This window comes from Phalangium opilio, unplaced genomic scaffold, assembly GCF_054372755.1.
Source record: "Phalangium opilio isolate 3A_F unplaced genomic scaffold, DU_Popi_V2 ptg000070l_1, whole genome shotgun sequence".
Taxonomy (NCBI): Eukaryota; Metazoa; Arthropoda; class Arachnida; order Opiliones; family Phalangiidae; genus Phalangium; species Phalangium opilio.
Genome location: NW_028324182.1, coordinates 356,449 through 375,541, shown reverse-complemented (window position 1 = coordinate 375,541; position 19,093 = coordinate 356,449). Strand labels below are relative to the sequence as shown.

At 37.9% G+C, this 19,093-nt stretch overlaps 46 non-coding genes and 27 pseudogenes across 46 annotated transcripts; all 73 read left to right on the top strand.

Annotated features, from left to right (window-relative positions):
• Window positions 1-132: 132 nt before the first annotated feature.
• Window positions 133-251, top strand: LOC149660006 (5S ribosomal RNA). The gene has a single exon (XR_016369798.1). It is a non-coding gene; the product is annotated as a 5S ribosomal RNA (ribosomal RNA).
• Window positions 252-388: 137 nt separating this feature from the next.
• Window positions 389-507, top strand: LOC149660005 (5S ribosomal RNA; annotated as a pseudogene).
• A 136-nt stretch (window positions 508-643) lies between these two features.
• On the top strand, window positions 644-762 carry LOC149660004 (5S ribosomal RNA; annotated as a pseudogene).
• Window positions 763-898: 136 nt separating this feature from the next.
• LOC149660003 (5S ribosomal RNA) lies at window positions 899-1,017 on the top strand. The gene has a single exon (XR_016369530.1). It is a non-coding gene; the product is annotated as a 5S ribosomal RNA (ribosomal RNA).
• A 137-nt stretch (window positions 1,018-1,154) lies between these two features.
• Window positions 1,155-1,273, top strand: LOC149660002 (5S ribosomal RNA). Its single transcript, XR_016369797.1, has one exon. It is a non-coding gene; the product is annotated as a 5S ribosomal RNA (ribosomal RNA).
• Window positions 1,274-1,410: 137 nt separating this feature from the next.
• On the top strand, window positions 1,411-1,529 carry LOC149660001 (5S ribosomal RNA). Its single transcript, XR_016369796.1, has one exon. It is a non-coding gene; the product is annotated as a 5S ribosomal RNA (ribosomal RNA).
• Window positions 1,530-1,666: 137 nt separating this feature from the next.
• LOC149660000 (5S ribosomal RNA) lies at window positions 1,667-1,769 on the top strand (annotated as a pseudogene).
• Window positions 1,770-1,891: 122 nt separating this feature from the next.
• Window positions 1,892-2,010, top strand: LOC149659999 (5S ribosomal RNA). The gene has a single exon (XR_016369208.1). It is a non-coding gene; the product is annotated as a 5S ribosomal RNA (ribosomal RNA).
• A 136-nt stretch (window positions 2,011-2,146) lies between these two features.
• LOC149659998 (5S ribosomal RNA) lies at window positions 2,147-2,265 on the top strand. Its single transcript, XR_016369332.1, has one exon. It is a non-coding gene; the product is annotated as a 5S ribosomal RNA (ribosomal RNA).
• A 136-nt stretch (window positions 2,266-2,401) lies between these two features.
• LOC149659997 (5S ribosomal RNA) lies at window positions 2,402-2,504 on the top strand (annotated as a pseudogene).
• Window positions 2,505-2,626: 122 nt separating this feature from the next.
• On the top strand, window positions 2,627-2,745 carry LOC149659996 (5S ribosomal RNA; annotated as a pseudogene).
• Window positions 2,746-2,882: 137 nt separating this feature from the next.
• Window positions 2,883-3,001, top strand: LOC149659995 (5S ribosomal RNA). The gene has a single exon (XR_016369331.1). It is a non-coding gene; the product is annotated as a 5S ribosomal RNA (ribosomal RNA).
• A 136-nt stretch (window positions 3,002-3,137) lies between these two features.
• Window positions 3,138-3,256, top strand: LOC149659994 (5S ribosomal RNA). Its single transcript, XR_016369679.1, has one exon. It is a non-coding gene; the product is annotated as a 5S ribosomal RNA (ribosomal RNA).
• Window positions 3,257-3,393: 137 nt separating this feature from the next.
• Window positions 3,394-3,512, top strand: LOC149659993 (5S ribosomal RNA). Its single transcript, XR_016369330.1, has one exon. It is a non-coding gene; the product is annotated as a 5S ribosomal RNA (ribosomal RNA).
• Window positions 3,513-3,648: 136 nt separating this feature from the next.
• Window positions 3,649-3,767, top strand: LOC149659992 (5S ribosomal RNA). The gene has a single exon (XR_016369328.1). It is a non-coding gene; the product is annotated as a 5S ribosomal RNA (ribosomal RNA).
• A 137-nt stretch (window positions 3,768-3,904) lies between these two features.
• On the top strand, window positions 3,905-4,023 carry LOC149659991 (5S ribosomal RNA). Its single transcript, XR_016369223.1, has one exon. It is a non-coding gene; the product is annotated as a 5S ribosomal RNA (ribosomal RNA).
• Window positions 4,024-4,271: 248 nt separating this feature from the next.
• LOC149659990 (5S ribosomal RNA) lies at window positions 4,272-4,390 on the top strand (annotated as a pseudogene).
• A 137-nt stretch (window positions 4,391-4,527) lies between these two features.
• Window positions 4,528-4,646, top strand: LOC149659989 (5S ribosomal RNA). The gene has a single exon (XR_016369795.1). It is a non-coding gene; the product is annotated as a 5S ribosomal RNA (ribosomal RNA).
• Window positions 4,647-4,783: 137 nt separating this feature from the next.
• LOC149659988 (5S ribosomal RNA) lies at window positions 4,784-4,902 on the top strand (annotated as a pseudogene).
• A 137-nt stretch (window positions 4,903-5,039) lies between these two features.
• LOC149659987 (5S ribosomal RNA) lies at window positions 5,040-5,158 on the top strand (annotated as a pseudogene).
• A 137-nt stretch (window positions 5,159-5,295) lies between these two features.
• On the top strand, window positions 5,296-5,414 carry LOC149659986 (5S ribosomal RNA). The gene has a single exon (XR_016369326.1). It is a non-coding gene; the product is annotated as a 5S ribosomal RNA (ribosomal RNA).
• Window positions 5,415-5,550: 136 nt separating this feature from the next.
• Window positions 5,551-5,669, top strand: LOC149659985 (5S ribosomal RNA). The gene has a single exon (XR_016369678.1). It is a non-coding gene; the product is annotated as a 5S ribosomal RNA (ribosomal RNA).
• Window positions 5,670-5,806: 137 nt separating this feature from the next.
• On the top strand, window positions 5,807-5,925 carry LOC149659984 (5S ribosomal RNA). Its single transcript, XR_016369325.1, has one exon. It is a non-coding gene; the product is annotated as a 5S ribosomal RNA (ribosomal RNA).
• Window positions 5,926-6,061: 136 nt separating this feature from the next.
• On the top strand, window positions 6,062-6,180 carry LOC149659983 (5S ribosomal RNA). The gene has a single exon (XR_016369324.1). It is a non-coding gene; the product is annotated as a 5S ribosomal RNA (ribosomal RNA).
• A 137-nt stretch (window positions 6,181-6,317) lies between these two features.
• On the top strand, window positions 6,318-6,436 carry LOC149659982 (5S ribosomal RNA). Its single transcript, XR_016369323.1, has one exon. It is a non-coding gene; the product is annotated as a 5S ribosomal RNA (ribosomal RNA).
• Window positions 6,437-6,573: 137 nt separating this feature from the next.
• LOC149659981 (5S ribosomal RNA) lies at window positions 6,574-6,692 on the top strand (annotated as a pseudogene).
• A 137-nt stretch (window positions 6,693-6,829) lies between these two features.
• On the top strand, window positions 6,830-6,932 carry LOC149659980 (5S ribosomal RNA; annotated as a pseudogene).
• Window positions 6,933-7,054: 122 nt separating this feature from the next.
• LOC149659979 (5S ribosomal RNA) lies at window positions 7,055-7,173 on the top strand. Its single transcript, XR_016369207.1, has one exon. It is a non-coding gene; the product is annotated as a 5S ribosomal RNA (ribosomal RNA).
• Window positions 7,174-7,309: 136 nt separating this feature from the next.
• Window positions 7,310-7,412, top strand: LOC149659978 (5S ribosomal RNA; annotated as a pseudogene).
• A 122-nt stretch (window positions 7,413-7,534) lies between these two features.
• On the top strand, window positions 7,535-7,653 carry LOC149659977 (5S ribosomal RNA). The gene has a single exon (XR_016369660.1). It is a non-coding gene; the product is annotated as a 5S ribosomal RNA (ribosomal RNA).
• A 248-nt stretch (window positions 7,654-7,901) lies between these two features.
• Window positions 7,902-8,020, top strand: LOC149659976 (5S ribosomal RNA; annotated as a pseudogene).
• Window positions 8,021-8,157: 137 nt separating this feature from the next.
• On the top strand, window positions 8,158-8,276 carry LOC149659975 (5S ribosomal RNA). The gene has a single exon (XR_016369794.1). It is a non-coding gene; the product is annotated as a 5S ribosomal RNA (ribosomal RNA).
• A 137-nt stretch (window positions 8,277-8,413) lies between these two features.
• On the top strand, window positions 8,414-8,532 carry LOC149659974 (5S ribosomal RNA; annotated as a pseudogene).
• A 137-nt stretch (window positions 8,533-8,669) lies between these two features.
• LOC149659973 (5S ribosomal RNA) lies at window positions 8,670-8,772 on the top strand (annotated as a pseudogene).
• A 122-nt stretch (window positions 8,773-8,894) lies between these two features.
• On the top strand, window positions 8,895-9,013 carry LOC149659972 (5S ribosomal RNA). The gene has a single exon (XR_016369500.1). It is a non-coding gene; the product is annotated as a 5S ribosomal RNA (ribosomal RNA).
• Window positions 9,014-9,151: 138 nt separating this feature from the next.
• Window positions 9,152-9,254, top strand: LOC149659971 (5S ribosomal RNA; annotated as a pseudogene).
• A 122-nt stretch (window positions 9,255-9,376) lies between these two features.
• On the top strand, window positions 9,377-9,495 carry LOC149659970 (5S ribosomal RNA). The gene has a single exon (XR_016369574.1). It is a non-coding gene; the product is annotated as a 5S ribosomal RNA (ribosomal RNA).
• A 137-nt stretch (window positions 9,496-9,632) lies between these two features.
• On the top strand, window positions 9,633-9,751 carry LOC149659969 (5S ribosomal RNA). The gene has a single exon (XR_016369485.1). It is a non-coding gene; the product is annotated as a 5S ribosomal RNA (ribosomal RNA).
• A 136-nt stretch (window positions 9,752-9,887) lies between these two features.
• LOC149659968 (5S ribosomal RNA) lies at window positions 9,888-10,006 on the top strand. Its single transcript, XR_016369676.1, has one exon. It is a non-coding gene; the product is annotated as a 5S ribosomal RNA (ribosomal RNA).
• Window positions 10,007-10,143: 137 nt separating this feature from the next.
• On the top strand, window positions 10,144-10,262 carry LOC149659967 (5S ribosomal RNA). Its single transcript, XR_016369321.1, has one exon. It is a non-coding gene; the product is annotated as a 5S ribosomal RNA (ribosomal RNA).
• A 136-nt stretch (window positions 10,263-10,398) lies between these two features.
• LOC149659966 (5S ribosomal RNA) lies at window positions 10,399-10,517 on the top strand. Its single transcript, XR_016369707.1, has one exon. It is a non-coding gene; the product is annotated as a 5S ribosomal RNA (ribosomal RNA).
• A 137-nt stretch (window positions 10,518-10,654) lies between these two features.
• LOC149659965 (5S ribosomal RNA) lies at window positions 10,655-10,773 on the top strand. Its single transcript, XR_016369320.1, has one exon. It is a non-coding gene; the product is annotated as a 5S ribosomal RNA (ribosomal RNA).
• A 136-nt stretch (window positions 10,774-10,909) lies between these two features.
• On the top strand, window positions 10,910-11,028 carry LOC149659964 (5S ribosomal RNA). Its single transcript, XR_016369319.1, has one exon. It is a non-coding gene; the product is annotated as a 5S ribosomal RNA (ribosomal RNA).
• Window positions 11,029-11,165: 137 nt separating this feature from the next.
• LOC149659963 (5S ribosomal RNA) lies at window positions 11,166-11,284 on the top strand. Its single transcript, XR_016369318.1, has one exon. It is a non-coding gene; the product is annotated as a 5S ribosomal RNA (ribosomal RNA).
• A 248-nt stretch (window positions 11,285-11,532) lies between these two features.
• On the top strand, window positions 11,533-11,651 carry LOC149659962 (5S ribosomal RNA; annotated as a pseudogene).
• Window positions 11,652-11,788: 137 nt separating this feature from the next.
• LOC149659961 (5S ribosomal RNA) lies at window positions 11,789-11,907 on the top strand (annotated as a pseudogene).
• Window positions 11,908-12,044: 137 nt separating this feature from the next.
• Window positions 12,045-12,163, top strand: LOC149659960 (5S ribosomal RNA; annotated as a pseudogene).
• A 248-nt stretch (window positions 12,164-12,411) lies between these two features.
• LOC149659959 (5S ribosomal RNA) lies at window positions 12,412-12,530 on the top strand (annotated as a pseudogene).
• A 137-nt stretch (window positions 12,531-12,667) lies between these two features.
• Window positions 12,668-12,770, top strand: LOC149659958 (5S ribosomal RNA; annotated as a pseudogene).
• A 122-nt stretch (window positions 12,771-12,892) lies between these two features.
• Window positions 12,893-13,011, top strand: LOC149659957 (5S ribosomal RNA). Its single transcript, XR_016369206.1, has one exon. It is a non-coding gene; the product is annotated as a 5S ribosomal RNA (ribosomal RNA).
• A 136-nt stretch (window positions 13,012-13,147) lies between these two features.
• LOC149659956 (5S ribosomal RNA) lies at window positions 13,148-13,250 on the top strand (annotated as a pseudogene).
• A 122-nt stretch (window positions 13,251-13,372) lies between these two features.
• Window positions 13,373-13,491, top strand: LOC149659955 (5S ribosomal RNA). The gene has a single exon (XR_016369659.1). It is a non-coding gene; the product is annotated as a 5S ribosomal RNA (ribosomal RNA).
• Window positions 13,492-13,739: 248 nt separating this feature from the next.
• LOC149659954 (5S ribosomal RNA) lies at window positions 13,740-13,858 on the top strand (annotated as a pseudogene).
• Window positions 13,859-13,995: 137 nt separating this feature from the next.
• LOC149659953 (5S ribosomal RNA) lies at window positions 13,996-14,114 on the top strand. The gene has a single exon (XR_016369793.1). It is a non-coding gene; the product is annotated as a 5S ribosomal RNA (ribosomal RNA).
• Window positions 14,115-14,251: 137 nt separating this feature from the next.
• Window positions 14,252-14,370, top strand: LOC149659952 (5S ribosomal RNA; annotated as a pseudogene).
• A 122-nt stretch (window positions 14,371-14,492) lies between these two features.
• Window positions 14,493-14,611, top strand: LOC149659951 (5S ribosomal RNA). Its single transcript, XR_016369473.1, has one exon. It is a non-coding gene; the product is annotated as a 5S ribosomal RNA (ribosomal RNA).
• Window positions 14,612-14,747: 136 nt separating this feature from the next.
• On the top strand, window positions 14,748-14,866 carry LOC149659950 (5S ribosomal RNA). Its single transcript, XR_016369675.1, has one exon. It is a non-coding gene; the product is annotated as a 5S ribosomal RNA (ribosomal RNA).
• A 136-nt stretch (window positions 14,867-15,002) lies between these two features.
• On the top strand, window positions 15,003-15,121 carry LOC149659949 (5S ribosomal RNA). Its single transcript, XR_016369674.1, has one exon. It is a non-coding gene; the product is annotated as a 5S ribosomal RNA (ribosomal RNA).
• Window positions 15,122-15,258: 137 nt separating this feature from the next.
• On the top strand, window positions 15,259-15,377 carry LOC149659948 (5S ribosomal RNA). Its single transcript, XR_016369792.1, has one exon. It is a non-coding gene; the product is annotated as a 5S ribosomal RNA (ribosomal RNA).
• A 137-nt stretch (window positions 15,378-15,514) lies between these two features.
• LOC149659947 (5S ribosomal RNA) lies at window positions 15,515-15,633 on the top strand (annotated as a pseudogene).
• A 137-nt stretch (window positions 15,634-15,770) lies between these two features.
• On the top strand, window positions 15,771-15,873 carry LOC149659946 (5S ribosomal RNA; annotated as a pseudogene).
• A 122-nt stretch (window positions 15,874-15,995) lies between these two features.
• On the top strand, window positions 15,996-16,114 carry LOC149659945 (5S ribosomal RNA). Its single transcript, XR_016369205.1, has one exon. It is a non-coding gene; the product is annotated as a 5S ribosomal RNA (ribosomal RNA).
• A 138-nt stretch (window positions 16,115-16,252) lies between these two features.
• On the top strand, window positions 16,253-16,355 carry LOC149659944 (5S ribosomal RNA; annotated as a pseudogene).
• A 122-nt stretch (window positions 16,356-16,477) lies between these two features.
• LOC149659943 (5S ribosomal RNA) lies at window positions 16,478-16,596 on the top strand. Its single transcript, XR_016369573.1, has one exon. It is a non-coding gene; the product is annotated as a 5S ribosomal RNA (ribosomal RNA).
• A 137-nt stretch (window positions 16,597-16,733) lies between these two features.
• On the top strand, window positions 16,734-16,852 carry LOC149659942 (5S ribosomal RNA). Its single transcript, XR_016369459.1, has one exon. It is a non-coding gene; the product is annotated as a 5S ribosomal RNA (ribosomal RNA).
• A 136-nt stretch (window positions 16,853-16,988) lies between these two features.
• Window positions 16,989-17,107, top strand: LOC149659941 (5S ribosomal RNA). The gene has a single exon (XR_016369673.1). It is a non-coding gene; the product is annotated as a 5S ribosomal RNA (ribosomal RNA).
• Window positions 17,108-17,244: 137 nt separating this feature from the next.
• On the top strand, window positions 17,245-17,363 carry LOC149659940 (5S ribosomal RNA). The gene has a single exon (XR_016369315.1). It is a non-coding gene; the product is annotated as a 5S ribosomal RNA (ribosomal RNA).
• Window positions 17,364-17,499: 136 nt separating this feature from the next.
• On the top strand, window positions 17,500-17,618 carry LOC149659939 (5S ribosomal RNA). Its single transcript, XR_016369314.1, has one exon. It is a non-coding gene; the product is annotated as a 5S ribosomal RNA (ribosomal RNA).
• A 137-nt stretch (window positions 17,619-17,755) lies between these two features.
• Window positions 17,756-17,874, top strand: LOC149659938 (5S ribosomal RNA). Its single transcript, XR_016369312.1, has one exon. It is a non-coding gene; the product is annotated as a 5S ribosomal RNA (ribosomal RNA).
• Window positions 17,875-18,010: 136 nt separating this feature from the next.
• LOC149659937 (5S ribosomal RNA) lies at window positions 18,011-18,129 on the top strand. Its single transcript, XR_016369311.1, has one exon. It is a non-coding gene; the product is annotated as a 5S ribosomal RNA (ribosomal RNA).
• Window positions 18,130-18,266: 137 nt separating this feature from the next.
• On the top strand, window positions 18,267-18,385 carry LOC149659936 (5S ribosomal RNA). The gene has a single exon (XR_016369310.1). It is a non-coding gene; the product is annotated as a 5S ribosomal RNA (ribosomal RNA).
• A 248-nt stretch (window positions 18,386-18,633) lies between these two features.
• LOC149659935 (5S ribosomal RNA) lies at window positions 18,634-18,752 on the top strand (annotated as a pseudogene).
• Window positions 18,753-18,889: 137 nt separating this feature from the next.
• LOC149659934 (5S ribosomal RNA) lies at window positions 18,890-19,008 on the top strand. The gene has a single exon (XR_016369791.1). It is a non-coding gene; the product is annotated as a 5S ribosomal RNA (ribosomal RNA).
• Window positions 19,009-19,093: the final 85 nt, after the last annotated feature.

The following is a 19,093-nucleotide window of genomic DNA, read 5'->3' as shown; positions in this document are numbered from 1 at the left end:
ACTTATTTTTCCTCTTTTAAATTCCAATAGATATGAAAAAAGCAAACATATTTTCTTTTTGTTATTGTTTTAAAAAGATGATGGTTAATTTGTCTCACTTAATTTAAATTCGAATTATTATCTAACACTCTCGGCAACGGCCATATCACGCTGAAAACACCGGTTCTCGTCCGATCACCGAAGTTAAGAAGCGTCGAGCGCAGTCAGTACTTGGGAGGGAGACCACTTAGGAACACTGCGTGCCGTTGGCTTTTTCACTTATTTTTCCTCTTTTAAATTCCAATAGATATGAAAAAAGCAAACATATTTTCTTTTTGTTATTGTTTTAAAAAGATGATGGTTAATTTGTCTCACTTAATTTAAATTCGAATTATTATCTAGCACTCTCGGCAACGGCCATATCACGCTGAAAACACCGGTTCTCGTCCGATCACCGAAGTTAAGAAGCGTCGAGCGCAGTCAGTACTTGGGATGGAGGCCACTTAGGAACACTGCGTGCCGTTGGCTTTTTCACTTTTTTTCCTCTTTTAAATTCCAATAGATATGAAGAAAGCAAACATATTTTCTTTTTGTTATTGTTTTAAAAAGATGATGGTTAATTTGTCTCACTTAATTTAAATTCGAATTATTATCTAGCACTCTCGGCAACGGCCATATCACGCTGAAAACACCGGCTCTCGTCCGATCACCGAAGTTAAGCAGCGTCGAACGCAGTCAGTACTTGGGAGGGAAACCACCTAGGAACACTGCGTGCCGTTGGCTTTTTCACTTTTTTTTCCTCTTTTAAATTCCTATAGATATGAAAAAAGCAAACATATTTTCTTTTGTTATTGTTTTAAAAAGATGAAGGTTAATTTGTCTCACTTAATTTAAATTCGAATTATTAAATTGCACTCTCGGCAACGGCCATATCACGCTGAAAACACCGGTTCTCGTCCGATCACCGAAGTTAAGCTGCGTCGAGCGCAGTCAGTACTTGGGAGGGAGACCACTTAGGAACACTGCGTGCCGTTGCCTTTTTCACTTTTTTTTCCTCTTTTAAATTCCTATAGATATGAAAAAAGCCAACATATTTTCTTTTTGTTATTGTTTTAAAAAGATGAAGGTTAATTTGTCTCACTTAATTTAAATTCGAATTATTAAATAGCACTCTCGGCAACGGCCATATCACGCTGAAAACACCGGTTCTCGTCCGATCACCGAAGTTAAGAAGCGTCGAGCGCAGTCAGTACTTGGGAGGGAGACCACTTAGGAACACTGCGTGCCGTTGGCTTTTTCACTTTTTTTTCCTCTTTTAAATTCCAATAGATATGAAAAAAGCAAACATATTTTCTTTTTGTTATTGTTTTAAAAAGATGATGGTTAATTTGTCTCACTTAATTTAAATTCGAATTATTATCTAGCACTCTCGGCAACGGCCATATCACGCTGAAAACACCGGTTCTCGTCCGATCACCGAAGTTAAGAAGCGTCGAGCGCAGTCAGTACTTGGGAGGGAGACCACTTAGGAACACTGCGTGCCGTTGGCTTTTTCACTTTTTTTTCCTCTTTTAAATTCCAATAGATATGAAGAAAGCAAACATATTTTCTTTTTGTTATTGTTTTAAAAAGATGATGGTTAATTTGTCTCACTTAATTTAAATTCGAATTATTATCTAGCACTCTCGGCAACGGCCATATCACGCTGAAAACACCGGTTCTCGTCCGATCACCGAAGTTAAGCAGCGTCGAGCGCAGTCAGTACTTGTAAACTTTGCGTGCCGTTGGCTTTTTCACATTTATTTCCTCTTTTAAATTCCATGAGATATGAAAAAAGCAAACAAATCTTCTTTTTCTTATTGATTTATAAAGATGAAGGTTAATTAAATTCAAATTATTAAATAGCACTCTCGGCAACAGCCATATCACGCTGAAAACACCGGTTCTCGTCCGATCACCGAAGTTAAGCAGCGTCGAGCGCAGTCAGTACTTGGGAGGGAGACCACTTAGGAACACTGCGTGCCGTTGGCTTTTTCACTTTTTTTTCCTCTTTTAAATTCCTATAGATATGAAAAAAGCAAAAATATTTTCTTTTGTTATTGGTTTAAAAAGATGAAGGTTAATTTGTCTCACTTAATTTAAATTCGAATTATTAAATAGCACTCTCGGCAACGGCCATATCACGCTGAAAACACCGGTTCTCGTCCGATCACCGAAGTTAAGCAGCGTCGAGCGCAGTCAGTACTTGGGAGGGAGACCACTTAGGAACACTGCGTGCCGTTGGCTTTTTCACTTTTTTTTCCTCTTTTAAATTCCTATAGATATGAAAAAAGCAAAAATATTTTCTTTTGTTATTGGTTTAAAAAGATGAAGGTTAATTTGTCTCACTTAATTTAAATTCGAATTATTAAATAGCACTCTCGGCAACGGCCATATCACGCTGAAAACACCGGTTCTCGTCCGATCACCGAAGTTAAGCAGCGTCGAGCGCAGTCAGTACTTGGAAACTTTGCGTGCCGCTGGCATTTTCACTTTTATTTCCTCTTTTAAATTCCATCAGATATGAAAAAAGCAAACATATCTTCTTTTTCTTATTGATTTATAAAGATGAAGGTTAAGTAAATTCAAATTATTAAATAGCACTCTCGGCAACGGCCATATCACGCTGAAAACACCGGCTCTCGTCCGATCACCGAAGTTAAGCAGCGTCGAACGCAGTCAGTACTTGGGAGGGAAACCACCTAGGAACACTGCGTGCCGTTGGCTTTTTCACTTTTTTTTCCTCTTTTAAATTCCAATAGATATGAAAAAAGCAAACATATTTTCTTTTTGTTATTGTTTTAAAAAGATGAAGGTTAATTTGTCTCACTTAATTTAAATTCGAATTATTAAATAGCACCTTCGGCAACGGCCATATCACGCTGAAAACACCGGTTCTCGTCCGATCACCGAAGTTAAGCAGCGTCGAGCGCAGTCAGTACTTGGGAGGGAGACCACTTAGGAACACTGCGTGCCGTTGGCTTTTTCACTTTTTTTTCCTCTTTTAAATTCCTATAGATATGAAAAAAGCAAACATATTTTGTTTTGTTATTGTTTTAAAAAGATGAAGGTTAATTTGTCTCACTTAATTTAAATTCGAATTATTAAATAGCACTCTCGGCAACGGCCATATCACGCTGAAAACACCGGTTCTTGTCCGATCACCGAAGTTAAGCAGCGTCGAGCGCAGTCAGTACTTGGGAGGGAGACCACTTAGGAACACTGCGTGCCGTTGGCTTTTTCACTTTTTTTTCCTCTTTTAAATTCCAATAGATATGAAAAAAGCAAACATATTTTCTTTTTGTTATTGTTTTAAAAAGATGATGGTTAATTTGTCTCACTTAATTTAAATTCGAATTATTATCTAGCACTCTCGGCAACGGCCATATCACGCTGAAAACACCGGTTCTCGTCCGATCACCGAAGTTAAGCAGCGTCGAGCGCAGTCAGTACTTGGGAGGGAGACCACTTAGGAACACTGCGTGCCGTTGGCTTTTTCACTTTTTTTTCCTCTTTTAAATTCCTATAGATATGAAAAAAGCAAACATATTTTCTTTTGTTATTGTTTTAAAAAGATGAAGGTTAATTTGTCTCACTTAATTTAAATTCGAATTATTAAATAGCACTCTCGGCAACGGCCATATCACGCTGAAAACACCGGTTCTCGTCCGATCACCGAAGTTAAGCAGCGTCGAGCGCAGTCAGTACTTGGGAGGGAGACCACTTAGGAACACTGCGTGCCGTTGGCTTTTTCACTTTTTTTTCCTCTTTTAAATTCCAATAGATATGAAAAAAGCAAACATATTTTCTTTTTGTTATTGTTTTAAAAAGATGATGGTTAATTTGTCTCACTTAATTTAAATTCGAATTATTATCTAGCACTCTCGGCTACGGCCATATCACGCTGAAAACACCGGTTCTCGTCCGATCGCCGAAGTTAAGCAGCGTCGAGCGCAGTCAGTACTTGGGAGGGAGACCACTTAGGAACACTGCGTGCCGTTGGCTTTTTCACTTTTTTTTCCTCTTTTAAATTCCAATAGATATGAAAAAAGCAAACATATTTTCTTTTTGTTATTGTTTTAAAAAGATGATGGTTAACACTGCGTGCCGTTGGCTTTTTCACTTATTTTTCCTCTTTTAAATTCCAATAGATATGAAAAAAGCAAACATGTTTTCTTTTTGTTATTGTTTTAAAAAGATGATGGTTAATTTGTCTCACTTAATTTAAATTCGAATTATTATCTAGCACTCTCGGCAACGGCCATATCACGCTGAAAACACCGGTTCTCGTCCGATCACCGAAGTTAAGAAGCGTCGAGCGCAGTCAGTACTTGGGATGGAGGCCACTTAGGAACACTGCGTGCCGTTGGCTTTTTCACTTTTTTTTCCTCTTTTAAATTCCAATAGATATGAAGAAAGCAAACATATTTTCTTTTTGTTATTGTTTTAAAAAGATGATGGTTAATTTGTCTCACTTAATTTAAATTCGAATTATTATCTAACACTCTCGGCAACGGCCATATCACGCTGAAAACACCGGTTCTCGTCCGATCACCGAAGTTAAGAAGCGTCGAGCGCAGTCAGTACTTGGGAGGGAGACCACTTAGGAACACTGCGTGCCGTTGGCTTTTTCACTTATTTTTCCTCTTTTAAATTCCAATAGATATGAAAAAAGCAAACATATTTTCTTTTTGTTATTGTTTTAAAAAGATGATGGTTAATTTGTCTCACTTAATTTAAATTCGAATTATTATCTAGCACTCTCGGCAACGGCCATATCACGCTGAAAACACCGGTTCTCGTCCGATCACCGAAGTTAAGAAGCGTCGAGCGCAGTCAGTACTTGGGATGGAGGCCACTTAGGAACACTGCGTGCCGTTGGCTTTTTCACTTTTTTTTCCTCTTTTAAATTCCAATAGATATGAAGAAAGCAAACATATTTTCTTTTTGTTATTGTTTTAAAAAGATGATGGTTAATTTGTCTCACTTAATTTAAATTCGAATTATTATCTAGCACTCTCGGCAACGGCCATATCACGCTGAAAACACCGGCTCTCGTCCGATCACCGAAGTTAAGCAGCGTCGAACGCAGTCAGTACTTGGGAGGGAAACCACCTAGGAACACTGCGTGCCGTTGGCTTTTTCACTTTTTTTTCCTCTTTTAAATTCCAATAGATATGAAAAAAGCAAACATATTTTCTTTTTGTTATTGTTTTAAAAAGATGAAGGTTAATTTGTCTCACTTAATTTAAATTCGAATTATTAAATAGCACCTTCGGCAACGGCCATATCACGCTGAAAACACCGGTTCTCGTCCGATCACCGAAGTTAAGCAGCGTCGAGCGCAGTCAGTACTTGGGAGGGAGACCACTTAGGAACACTGCGTGCCGTTGGCTTTTTCACTTTTTTTTCCTCTTTTAAATTCCTATAGATATGAAAAAAGCAAACATATTTTCTTTTGTTATTGTTTTAAAAAGATGAAGGTTAATTTGTCTCACTTAATTTAAATTCGAATTATTAAATAGCACTCTCGGCAACGGCCATATCACGCTGAAAACACCGGTTCTTGTCCGATCACCGAAGTTAAGCAGCGTCGAGCGCAGTCAGTACTTGGGAGGGAGACCACTTAGGAACACTGCGTGCCGTTGGCTTTTTCACTTTTTTTTCCTCTTTTAAATTCCAATAGATATGAAAAAAGCAAACATATTTTCTTTTTGTTATTGTTTTAAAAAGATGATGGTTAATTTGTCTCACTTAATTTAAATTCGAATTATTATCTAGCACTCTCGGCAACGGCCATATCACGCTGAAAACACCGGTTCTCGTCCGATCACCGAAGTTAAGCAGCGTCGAGCGCAGTCAGTACTTGGGAGGGAGACCACTTAGGAACACTGCGTGCCGTTGGCTTTTTCACTTTTTTTTCCTCTTTTAAATTCCTATAGATATGAAAAAAGCAAACATATTTTCTTTTGTTATTGTTTTAAAAAGATGAAGGTTAATTTGTCTCACTTAATTTAAATTCGAATTATTAAATAGCACTCTCGGCAACGGCCATATCACGCTGAAAACACCGGTTCTCGTCCGATCACCGAAGTTAAGCAGCGTCGAGCGCAGTCAGTACTTGGGAGGGAGACCACTTAGGAACACTGCGTGCCGTTGGCTTTTTCACTTTTTTTTCCTCTTTTAAATTCCAATAGATATGAAAAAAGCAAACATATTTTCTTTTTGTTATTGTTTTAAAAAGATGATGGTTAATTTGTCTCACTTAATTTAAATTCGAATTATTATCTAGCACTCTCGGCAACGGCCATATCACGCTGAAAACACCGGTTCTCGTCCGATCACCGAAGTTAAGCAGCGTCGAGCGCAGTCAGTACTTGGGAGGGAGACCACTTAGGAACACTGCGTGCCGTTGGCTTTTTCACTTTTTTTTCCTCTTTTAAATTCCAATAGATATGAAAAAAGCAAACATATTTTCTTTTTGTTATTGTTTTAAAAAGATGATGGTTAATTTGTCTCACTTAATTTAAATTCGAATTATTATCTAGCACTCTCGGCAACGGCCATATCACGCTGAAAACACCGGTTCTCGTCCGATCACCGAAGTTAAGAAGCGTCGAGCGCAGTCAGTACTTGGGATGGAGGCCACTTAGGAACACTGCGTGCCGTTGGCTTTTTCACTTTTTTTTCCTCTTTTAAATTCCAATAGATATGAAGAAAGCAAACATATTTTCTTTTTGTTATTGTTTTAAAAAGATGATGGTTAATTTGTCTCACTTAATTTAAATTCGAATTATTATCTAGCACTCTCGGCAACGGCCATATCACGCTGAAAACACCGGTTCTCGTCCGATCACCGAAGTTAAGCAGCGTCGAGCGCAGTCAGTACTTGTAAACTTTGCGTGCCGTTGGCTTTTTCACTTTTATTTCCTCTTTTAAATTCCATGAGATATGAAAAAAGCAAACAAATCTTCTTTTTCTTATTGATTTATAAAGATGAAGGTTAATTAAATTCGAATTATTAAATAGCACTCTCGGCAACAGCCATATCACGCTGAAAACACCGGTTCTCGTCCGATCACCGAAGTTAAGCAGCGTCGAGCGCAGTCAGTACTTGGGAGGGAGACCACTTAGGAACACTGCGTGCCGTTGGCTTTTTCACTTTTTTTTCCTCTTTTAAATTCCTATAGATATGAAAAAAGCAAAAATATTTTCTTTTGTTATTGGTTTAAAAAGATGAAGGTTAATTTGTCTCACTTAATTTAAATTCGAATTATTAAATAGCACTCTCGGCAACGGCCATATCACGCTGAAAACACCGGTTCTCGTCCGATCACCGAAGTTAAGCAGCGTCGAGCGCAGTCAGTACTTGGAAACTTTGCGTGCCGCTGGCATTTTCACTTTTATTTCCTCTTTTAAATTCCATCAGATATGAAAAAAGCAAACATATCTTCTTTTTCTTATTGATTTATAAAGATGAAGGTTAATTAAATTCAAATTATTAAATAGCACTCTCGGCAACGGCCATATCACGCTGAAAACACCGGTTCTCGTCCGATCACCGAAGTTAAGCAGCGTCGAACGCAGTCAGTACTTGGGAGGGAAACCACTTAGGAACACTGCGTGCCGTTGGCTTTTTCACTTTTTTTTCCTCTTTTAAATTCCTATAGATATGAAAAAAGCAAACATATTTTCTTTTTGTTATTGTTTTAAAAAGATGATGGTTAACACTGCGTGCCGTTGGCTTTTTCACTTATTTTTCCTCTTTTAAATTCCAATAGATATGAAAAAAGCAAACATGTTTTCTTTTTGTTATTGTTTTAAAAAGATGATGGTTAATTTGTCTCACTTAATTTAAATTCGAATTTTTATCTAGCACTCTCGGCAACGGCCATATCACGCTGAAAACACCGGTTCTCGTCCGATCACCGAAGTTAAGAAGCGTCGAGCGCAGTCAGTACTTGGGATGGAGGCCACTTAGGAACACTGCGTGCCGTTGGCTTTTTCACTTTTTTTTCCTCTTTTAAATTCCAATAGATATGAAGAAAGCAAACATATTTTCTTTTTGTTATTGTTTTAAAAAGATGATGGTTAATTTGTCTCACTTAATTTAAATTCGAATTATTATCTAGCACTCTCGGCAACGGCCATATCACGCTGAAAACACCGGTTCTCGTCCGATCACCGAAGTTAAGAAGCGTCGAGCGCAGTCAGTACTTGGGAGGGAGACCACTTAGGAACACTGCGTGCCGTTGGCTTTATCACTTATTTTTCCTCTTTTAAATTCCAATAGATATGAAAAAAGCAAACATATTTTCTTTTTGTTATTGTTTTAAAAAGATGATGGTTAATTTGTCTCACTTAATTTAAATTCGAATTATTATCTAGCACTCTCGGCAACGGCCATATCACGCTGAAAACACCGGTTCTCGTCCGATCACCGAAGTTAAGAAGCGTCGAGCGCAGTCAGTACTTGGGATGGAGGCCACTTAGGAACACTGCGTGCCGTTGGCTTTTTCACTTTTTTTTCCTCTTTTAAATTCCAATAGATATGAAGAAAGCAAACATATTTTCTTTTTGTTATTGTTTTAAAAAGATGATGGTTAATTTGTCTCACTTAATTTAAATTCGAATTATTATCTAGCACTCTCGGCAACGGCCATATCACGCTGAAAACACCGGTTCTCGTCCGATCACCGAAGTTAAGCAGCGTCGAGCGCAGTCAGTACTTGTAAACTTTGCGTGCCGTTGGCTTTTTCACTTTTATTTCCTCTTTTAAATTCCATGAGATATGAAAAAAGCAAACAAATCTTCTTTTTCTTATTGATTTATAAAGATGAAGGTTAATTAAATTCGAATTATTAAATAGCACTCTCGGCAACAGCCATATCACGCTGAAAACACCGGTTCTCGTCCGATCACCGAAGTTAAGCAGCGTCGAGCGCAGTCAGTACTTGGGAGGGAGACCACTTAGGAACACTGCGTGCTGTTGGCTTTTTCACTATTTTTTTCCTCTTTTAAATTGCTATAGATATGAAAAAAGCAAACATATTTTCTTTTTGTTATTGTATTAAAAAGATGAAGGTCAATTTGTCTCACTTAATTTAAATTCGAATTATTATCTAGCACTCTCGGCAACGGCCATATCACGCTGAAAACACCGGTTCTCGTCCGATCACCGAAGTTAAGCAGCGTCGAGCGCAGTCAGTACTTGGAAACTTTGCGTGCCGCTGGCATTTTCACTTTTATTTCCTCTTTTAAATTCCATCAGATATGAAAAAAGCAAACATATCTTCTTTTTCTTATTGATTTATAAAGATGAAGGTTAATTAAATTCAAATTATTAAATAGCACTCTCGGCAACGGCCATATCACGCTGAAAACACCGGTTCTCGTCCGATCACCGAAGTTAAGCAGCGTCGAACGCAGTCAGTACTTGGGAGGGAAACCACCTAGGAACACTGCGTGCCGTTGGCTTTTTCACTTTTTTTTCCTCTTTTAAATTCCAATAGATATGAAAAAAGCAAACATATTTTCTTTTTGTTATTGTTTTAAAAAGATGAAGGTTAATTTGTCTCACTTAATTTAAATTCGAATTATTAAATAGCACTCTCGGCAACGGCCATATCACGCTGAAAACACCGGTTCTCGTCCGATCACCGAAGTTAAGCAGCGTCGAGCGTAGTCAGTACTTGGGAGGGAGACCACTTAGGAACACTGCGTGCCGTTGGCTTTTTCACTTTTTTTTCCTCTTTTAAATTCCTATAGATATGAAAAAAGCAAACATATTTTCTTTTGTTATTGTTTTAAAAAGATGAAGGTTAATTTGTCTCACTTAATTTAAATTCGAATTATTAAATAGCACTCTCGGCAACGGCCATATCACGCTGAAAACACCGGTTCTTGTCCGATCACCGAAGTTAAGCAGCGTCGAGCGCAGTCAGTACTTGGGAGGGAGACCACTTAGGAACACTGCGTGCCGTTGGCTTTTTCACTTTTTTTTCCTCTTTTAAATTCCAATAGATATGAAAAAAGCAAACATATTTTCTTTTTGTTATTGTTGTAAAAAGATGATGGTTAATTTGTCTCACTTAATTTAAATTCGAATTATTATCTAGCACTCTCGGCAACGGCCATATCACGCTGAAAACACCGGTTCTCGTCCGATCACCGAAGTTAAGCAGCGTCGAGCGCAGTCAGTACTTGGGAGGGAGACCACTTAGGAACACTGCGTGCCGTTGGCTTTTTCACTTTTTTTTCCTCTTTTAAATTCCTATAGATATGAAAAAAGCAAACATATTTTCTTTTGTTATTGTTTTAAAAAGATGAAGGTTAATTTGTCTCACTTAATTTAAATTCGAATTATTAAATAGCACTCTCGGCAACGGCCATATCACGCTGAAAACACCGGTTCTCGTCCGATCACCGAAGTTAAGCAGCGTCGAGCGCAGTCAGTTCTTGGGAGGGAGACCACTTAGGAACACTGCGTGCCGTTGGCTTTTTCACTTTTTTTTCCTCTTTTAAATTCCAATAGATATGAAAAAAGCAAACATATTTTCTTTTTGTTATTGTCTTAAAAAGATGATGGTTAATTTGTCTCACTTAATTTAAATTCGAATTATTATCTAGCACTCTCGGCAACGGCCATATCACGCTGAAAACACCGGTTCTCGTCCGATCACCGAAGTTAAGCAGCGTCGAGCGCAGTCAGTACTTGGGAGGGAGACCACTTAGGAACACTGCGTGCCGTTGGCTTTTTCACTTTTTTTTCCTCTTTTAAATTCCTATAGATATGAAAAAAGCAAACATATTTTCTTTTGTTATTGTTTTAAAAAGATGAAGGTTAATTTGTCTCACTTAATTTAAATTCGAATTATTAAATAGCACTCTCGGCAACGGCCATATCACGCTGAAAACACCGGTTCTCGTCCGATCACCGAAGTTAAGCAGCGTCGAGCGCAGTCAGTACTTGGGAGGGAGACCACTTAGGAACACTGCGTGCCGTTGGCTTTTTCACTTTTTTTTCCTCTTTTAAATTCCAATAGATATGAAAAAAGCAAACATATTTTCTTTTTGTTATTGTTTTAAAAAGATGATGGTTAATTTGTCTCACTTAATTTAAATTCGAATTATTATCTAGCACTCTCGGCAACGGCCATATCACGCTGAAAACACCGGTTCTCGTCCGATCACCGAAGTTAAGCAGCGTCGAGCGCAGTCAGTACTTGGGAGGGAGACCACTTAGGAACACTGCGTGCCGTTGGCTTTTTCACTTTTTTTTCCTCTTTTAAATTCCAATAGATATGAAAAAAGCAAACATATTTTCTTTTTGTTATTGTTTTAAAAAGATGATGGTTAACACTGCGTGCCGTTGGCTTTTTCACTTATTTTTCCTCTTTTAAATTCCAATAGATATGAAAAAAGCAAACATGTTTTCTTTTTGTTATTGTTTTAAAAAGATGATGGTTAATTTGTCTCACTTAATTTAAATTCGAATTATTATCTAGCACTCTCGGCAACGGCCATATCACGCTGAAAACACCGGTTCTCGTCCGATCACCGAAGTTAAGAAGCGTCGAGCGCAGTCAGTACTTGGGATGGAGGCCACTTAGGAACACTGCGTGCCGTTGGCTTTTTCACTTTTTTTTCCTCTTTTAAATTCCAATAGATATGAAGAAAGCAAACATATTTTCTTTTTGTTATTGTTTTAAAAAGATGATGGTTAATTTGTCTCACTTAATTTAAATTCGAATTATTATCTAGCACTCTCGGCAACGGCCATATCACGCTGAAAACACCGGTTCTCGTCCGATCACCGAAGTTAAGAAGCGTCGAGCGCAGTCAGTACTTGGGAGGGAGACCACTTAGGAACACTGCATGCCGTTGGCTTTTTCACTTATTTTTCCTCTTTTAAATTCCAATAGATATGAAAAAAGCAAACATATTTTCTTTTTGTTATTGTTTTAAAAAGATGATGGTTGATTTGTCTCACTTAATTTAAATTCGAATTATTATCTAGCACTCTCGGCAACGGCCATATCACGCTGAAAACACCGGTTCTCGTCCGATCACCGAAGTTAAGAAGCGTCGAGCGCAGTCAGTACTTGGGATGGAGGCCACTTAGGAACACTGCGTGCCGTTGGCTTTTTCACTTTTTTTTCCTCTTTTAAATTCCAATAGATATGAAAAAAGCAAACATATTTTCTTTTTGTTATTGTTTTAAAAAGATGATGGTTAACACTGCGTGCCGTTGGCTTTTTCACTTATTTTTCCTCTTTTAAATTCCAATAGATATGAAAAAAGCAAACATGTTTTCTTTTTGTTATTGTTTTAAAAAGATGATGGTTAATTTGTCTCACTTAATTTAAATTCGAATTATTATCTAGCACTCTCGGCAACGGCCATATCACGCTGAAAACACCGGTTCTCGTCCGATCACCGAAGTTAAGAAGCGTCGAGCGCAGTCAGTACTTGGGATGGAGGCCACTTAGGAACACTGCGTGCCGTTGGCTTTTTCACTTTTTTTTCCTCTTTTAAATTCCAATAGATATGAAGAAGGCAAACATATTTTCTTTTTGTTATTGTTTTAAAAAGATGATGGTTAATTTGTCTCACTTAATTTAAATTCGAATTATTATCTAGCACTCTCGGCAACGGCCATATCACGCTGAAAACACCGGTTCTCGTCCGATCACCGAAGTTAAGCAGCGTCGAGCGCAGTCAGTACTTGTAAACTTTGCGTGCCGTTGGCTTTTTCACTTTTATTTCCTCTTTTAAATTCCATGAGATATGAAAAAAGCAAACAAATCTTCTTTTTCTTATTGATTTATAAAGATGAAGGTTAATTAAATTCGAATTATTAAATAGCACTCTCGGCAACAGCCATATCACGCTGAAAACACCGGTTCTCGTCCGATCACCGAAGTTAAGCAGCGTCGAGCGCAGTCAGTACTTGGGAGGGAGACCACTTAGGAACACTGCGTGCCGTTGGCTTTTTCACTTTTTTTTCCTCTTTTAAATTCCTATAGATATGAAAAAAGCAAAAATATTTTCTTTTGTTATTGGTTTAAAAAGATGAAGGTTAATTTGTCTCACTTAATTTAAATTCGAATTATTAAATAGCACTCTCGGCAACGGCCATATCACGCTGAAAACACCGGTTCTCGTCCGATCACCGAAGTTAAGCAGCGTCGAGCGCAGTCAGTACTTGGAAACTTTGCGTGCCGCTGGCATTTTCACTTTTATTTCCTCTTTTAAATTCCATCAGATATGAAAAAAGCAAACATATCTTCTTTTTCTTATTGATTTATAAAGATGAAGGTTAATTAAATTCAAATTATTAAATAGCACTCTCGGCAACGGCCATATCACGCTGAAAACACCGGTTCTCGTCCGATCACCGAAGTTAAGCAGCGTCGAACGCAGTCAGTACTTGGGAGGGAAACCACTTAGGAACACTGCGTGCCGTTGGCTTTTTCACTTTTTTTTCCTCTTTTAAATTCCTATAGATATGAAAAAAGCAAACATATTTTCTTTTTGTTATTGTTTTAAAAAGATGATGGTTAACACTGCGTGCCGTTGGCTTTTTCACTTATTTTTCCTCTTTTAAATTCCAATAGATATGAAAAAAGCAAACATGTTTTCTTTTTGTTATTGTTTTAAAAAGATGATGGTTAATTTGTCTCACTTAATTTAAATTCGAATTTTTATCTAGCACTCTCGGCAACGGCCATATCACGCTGAAAACACCGGTTCTCGTCCGATCACCGAAGTTAAGAAGCGTCGAGCGCAGTCAGTACTTGGGATGGAGGCCACTTAGGAACACTGCGTGCCGTTGGCTTTTTCACTTTTTTTTCCTCTTTTAAATTCCAATAGATATGAAGAAAGCAAACATATTTTCTTTTTGTTATTGTTTTAAAAAGATGATGGTTAATTTGTCTCACTTAATTTAAATTCGAATTATTATCTAGCACTCTCGGCAACGGCCATATCACGCTGAAAACACCGGTTCTCGTCCGATCACCGAAGTTAAGAAGCGTCGAGCGCAGTCAGTACTTGGGAGGGAGACCACTTAGGAACACTGCGTGCCGTTGGCTTTATCACTTATTTTTCCTCTTTTAAATTCCAATAGATATGAAAAAAGCAAACATATTTTCTTTTTGTTATTGTTTTAAAAAGATGATGGTTAATTTGTCTCACTTAATTTAAATTCGAATTATTATCTAGCACTCTCGGCAACGGCCATATCACGCTGAAAACACCGGTTCTCGTCCGATCACCGAAGTTAAGAAGCGTCGAGCGCAGTCAGTACTTGGGATGGAGGCCACTTAGGAACACTGCGTGCCGTTGGCTTTTTCACTTTTTTTTCCTCTTTTAAATTCCATCAGATATGAAAAAAGCAAACATATCTTCTTTTTCTTATTGATTTATAAAGATGAAGGTTAATTAAATTCAAATTATTAAATAGCACTCTCGGCAACGGCCATATCACGCTGAAAACACCGGTTCTCGTCCGATCACCGAAGTTAAGCAGCGTCGAGCGTAGTCAGTACTTGGGAGGGAGACCACTTAGGAACACTGCGTGCCGTTGGCTTTTTCACTTTTTTTTCCTCTTTTAAATTCCTATAGATATGAAAAAAGCAAACATATTTTCTTTTGTTATTGTTTTAAAAAGATGAAGGTTAATTTGTCTCACTTAATTTAAATTCGAATTATTAAATAGCACTCTCGGCAACGGCCATATCACGCTGAAAACACCGGTTCTTGTCCGATCACCGAAGTTAAGCAGCGTCGAGCGCAGTCAGTACTTGGGAGGGAGACCACTTAGGAACACTGCGTGCCGTTGGCTTTTTCACTTTTTTTTCCTCTTTTAAATTCCAATAGATATGAAAAAAGCAAACATATTTTCTTTTGTTATTGTTTTAAAAAGATGAAGGTTAATTTGTCTCACTTAATTTAAATTCGAATTATTAAATAGCACTCTCGGCAACGGCCATATCACGCTGAAAACACCGGTTCTTGTCCGATCACCGAAGTTAAGCAGCGTCGAGCGCAGTCAGTACTTGGGAGGGAGACCACTTAGGAACACTGCGTGCCGTTGGCTTTTTCACTTTTTTTTCCTCTTTTAAATTCCAATAGATATGAAAAAAGCAAACATATTTTCTTTTTGTTATTGTTGTAAAAAGATGATGGTTAATTTGTCTCACTTAATTTAAATTCGAATTATTATCTAGCACTCTCGGCAACGGCCATATCACGCTGAAAACACCGGTTCTCGTCCGATCACCGAAGTTAAGAAGCGTCGAGCGCAGTCAGTACTTGGGAGGGAGACCACTTAGGAACACTGCGTGCCGTTGGCTTTATCACTTATTTTTCCTCTTTTAAATTCCAATAGATATGAAAAAAGCAAACATATTTTCTTTTTGTTATTGTTTTAAAAAGATGATGGTTAATTTGTCTCACTTAATTTAAATTCGAATTATTATCTAGCACTCTCGGCAACGGCCATATCACGCTGAAAACACCGGTTCTCGTCCGATCACCGAAGTTAAGAAGCGTCGAGCGCAGTCAGTACTTGGGATGGAGGCCACTTAGGAACACTGCGTGCCGTTGGCTTTTTCACTTTTTTTTCCTCTTTTAAATTCCAATAGATATGAAGAAAGCAAACATATTTTCTTTTTGTTATTGTTTTAAAAAGATGATGGTTAATTTGTCTCACTTAATTTAAATTCGAATTATTATCTAGCACTCTCGGCAACGGCCATATCACGCTGAAAACACCGGTTCTCGTCCGATCACCGAAGTTAAGCAGCGTCGAGCGCAGTCAGTACTTGTAAACTTTGCGTGCCGTTGGCTTTTTCACTTTTATTTCCTCTTTTAAATTCCATGAGATATGAAAAAAGCAAACAAATCTTCTTTTTCTTATTGATTTATAAAGATGAAGGTTAATTAAATTCGAATTATTAAATAGCACTCTCGGCAACAGCCATATCACGCTGAAAACACCGGTTCTCGTCCGATCACCGAAGTTAAGCAGCGTCGAGCGCAGTCAGTACTTGGGAGGGAGACCACTTAGGAACACTGCGTGCCGTTGGCTTTTTCACTATTTTTTTCCTCTTTTAAATTGCTATAGATATGAAAAAAGCAAACATATTTTCTTTTTGTTATTGTATTAAAAAGATGAAGGTCAATTTGTCTCACTTAATTTAAATTCGAATTATTATCTAGCACTCTCGGCAACGGCCATATCACGCTGAAAACACCGGTTCTCGTCCGATCACCGAAGTTAAGCAGCGTCGAGCGCAGTCAGTACTTGGAAACTTTGCGTGCCGCTGGCATTTTCACTTTTATTTCCTCTTTTAAATTCCATCAGATATGAAAAAAGCAAACATATCTTCTTTTTCTTATTGATTTATAAAGATGAAGGTTAATTAAATTCAAATTATTAAATAGCACTCTCGGCAACGGCCATATCACGCTGAAAACACCGGTTCTCGTCCGATCACCGAAGTTAAGCAGCGTCGAACGCAGTCAGTACTTGGGAGGGAAACCACCTAGGAACACTGCGTGCCGTTGGCTTTTTCACTTTTTTTTCCTCTTTTAAATTCCAATAGATATGAAAAAAGCAAACATATTTTCTTTTTGTTATTGTTTTAAAAAGATGAAGGTTAATTTGTCTCACTTAATTTAAATTCGAATTATTAAATAGCACTCTCGGCAACGGCCATATCACGCTGAAAACACCGGTTCTCGTCCGATCACCGAAGTTAAGCAGCGTCGAGCGTAGTCAGTACTTGGGAGGGAGACCACTTAGGAACACTGCGTGCCGTTGGCTTTTTCACTTTTTTTTCCTCTTTTAAATTCCTATAGATATGAAAAAAGCAAACATATTTTCTTTTGTTATTGTTTTAAAAAGATGAAGGTTAATTTGTCTCACTTAATTTAAATTCGAATTATTAAATAGCACTCTCGGCAACGGCCATATCACGCTGAAAACACCGGTTCTTGTCCGATCACCGAAGTTAAGCAGCGTCGAGCGCAGTCAGTACTTGGGAGGGAGACCACTTAGGAACACTGCGTGCCGTTGGCTTTTTCACTTTTTTTTCCTCTTTTAAATTCCAATAGATATGAAAAAAGCAAACATATTTTCTTTTTGTTATTGTTGTAAAAAGATGATGGTTAATTTGTCTCACTTAATTTAAATTCGAATTATTATCTAGCACTCTCGGCAACGGCCATATCACGCTGAAAACACCGGTTCTCGTCCGATCACCGAAGTTAAGCAGCGTCGAGCGCAGTCAGTACTTGGGAGGGAGACCACTTAGGAACACTGCGTGCCGTTGGCTTTTTCACTTTTTTTTCCTCTTTTAAATTCCTATAGATATGAAAAAAGCAAACATATTTTCTTTTGTTATTGTTTTAAAAAGATGAAGGTTAATTTGTCTCACTTAATTTAAATTCGAATTATTAAATAGCACTCTCGGCAACGGCCATATCACGCTGAAAACACCGGTTCTCGTCCGATCACCGAAGTTAAGCAGCGTCGAGCGCAGTCAGTACTTGGGAGGGAGACCACTTAGGAACACTGCGTGCCGTTGGCTTTTTCACTTTTTTTTCCTCTTTTAAATTCCAATAGATATGAAAAAAGCAAACATATTTTCTTTTTGTTATTGTCTTAAAAAGATGATGGTTAATTTGTCTCACTTAATTTAAATTCGAATTATTATCTAGCACTCTCGGCAACGGCCATATCACGCTGAAAACACCGGTTCTCGTCCGATCACCGAAGTTAAGCAGCGTCGAGCGCAGTCAGTACTTGGGAGGGAGACCACTTAGGAACACTGCGTGCCGTTGGCTTTTTCACTTTTTTTTCCTCTTTTAAATTCCTATAGATATGAAAAAAGCAAACATATTTTCTTTTGTTATTGTTTTAAAAAGATGAAGGTTAATTTGTCTCACTTAATTTAAATTCGAATTATTAAATAGCACTCTCGGCAACGGCCATATCACGCTGAAAACACCGGTTCTCGTCCGATCACCGAAGTTAAGCAGCGTCGAGCGCAGTCAGTACTTGGGAGGGAGACCACTTAGGAACACTGCGTGCCGTTGGCTTTTTCACTTTTTTTTCCTCTTTTAAATTCCAATAGATATGAAAAAAGCAAACATATTTTCTTTTTGTTATGGTTTTAAAAAGATGATGGTTAATTTGTCTCACTTAATTTAAATTCGAATTATTATCTAGCACTCTCGGCAACGGCCATATCACGCTGAAAACACCGGTTCTCGTCCGATCACCGAAGTTAAGCAGCGTCGAGCGCAGTCAGTACTTGGGAGGGAGACCACTTAGGAACACTGCGTGCCGTTGGCTTTTTCACTTTTTTTTCCTCTTTTAAATTCCAATAGATATGAAAAAAGCAAACATATTTTCTTTTTGTTATTGTTTTAAAAAGATGATGGTTAACACTGCGTGCCGTTGGCTTTTTCACTTATTTTTCCTCTTTTAAATTCCAATAGATATGAAAAAAGCAAACATGTTTTCTTTTTGTTATTGTTTTAAAAAGATGATGGTTAATTTGTCTCACTTAATTTAAATTCGAATTATTATCTAGCACTCTCGGCAACGGCCATATCACGCTGAAAACACCGGTTCTCGTCCGATCACCGAAGTTAAGAAGCGTCGAGCGCAGTCAGTACTTGGGATGGAGGCCACTTAGGAACACTGCGTGCCGTTGGCTTTTTCACTTTTTTTTCCTCTTTTAAATTCCAATAGATATGAAGAAAGCAAACATATTTTCTTTTTGTTATTGTTTTAAAAAGATGATGGTTAATTTGTCTCACTTAATTTAAATTCGAATTATTATCTAGCACTCTCGGCAACGGCCATATCACGCTGAAAACACCGGTTCTCGTCCGATCACCGAAGTTAAGAAGCGTCGAGCGCAGTCAGTACTTGGGAGGGAGACCACTTAGGAACACTGCGTGCCGTTGGCTTTTTCACTTATTTTTCCTCTTTTAAATTCCAATAGATATGAAAAAAGCAAACATATTTTCTTTTTGTTATTGTTTTAAAAAGATG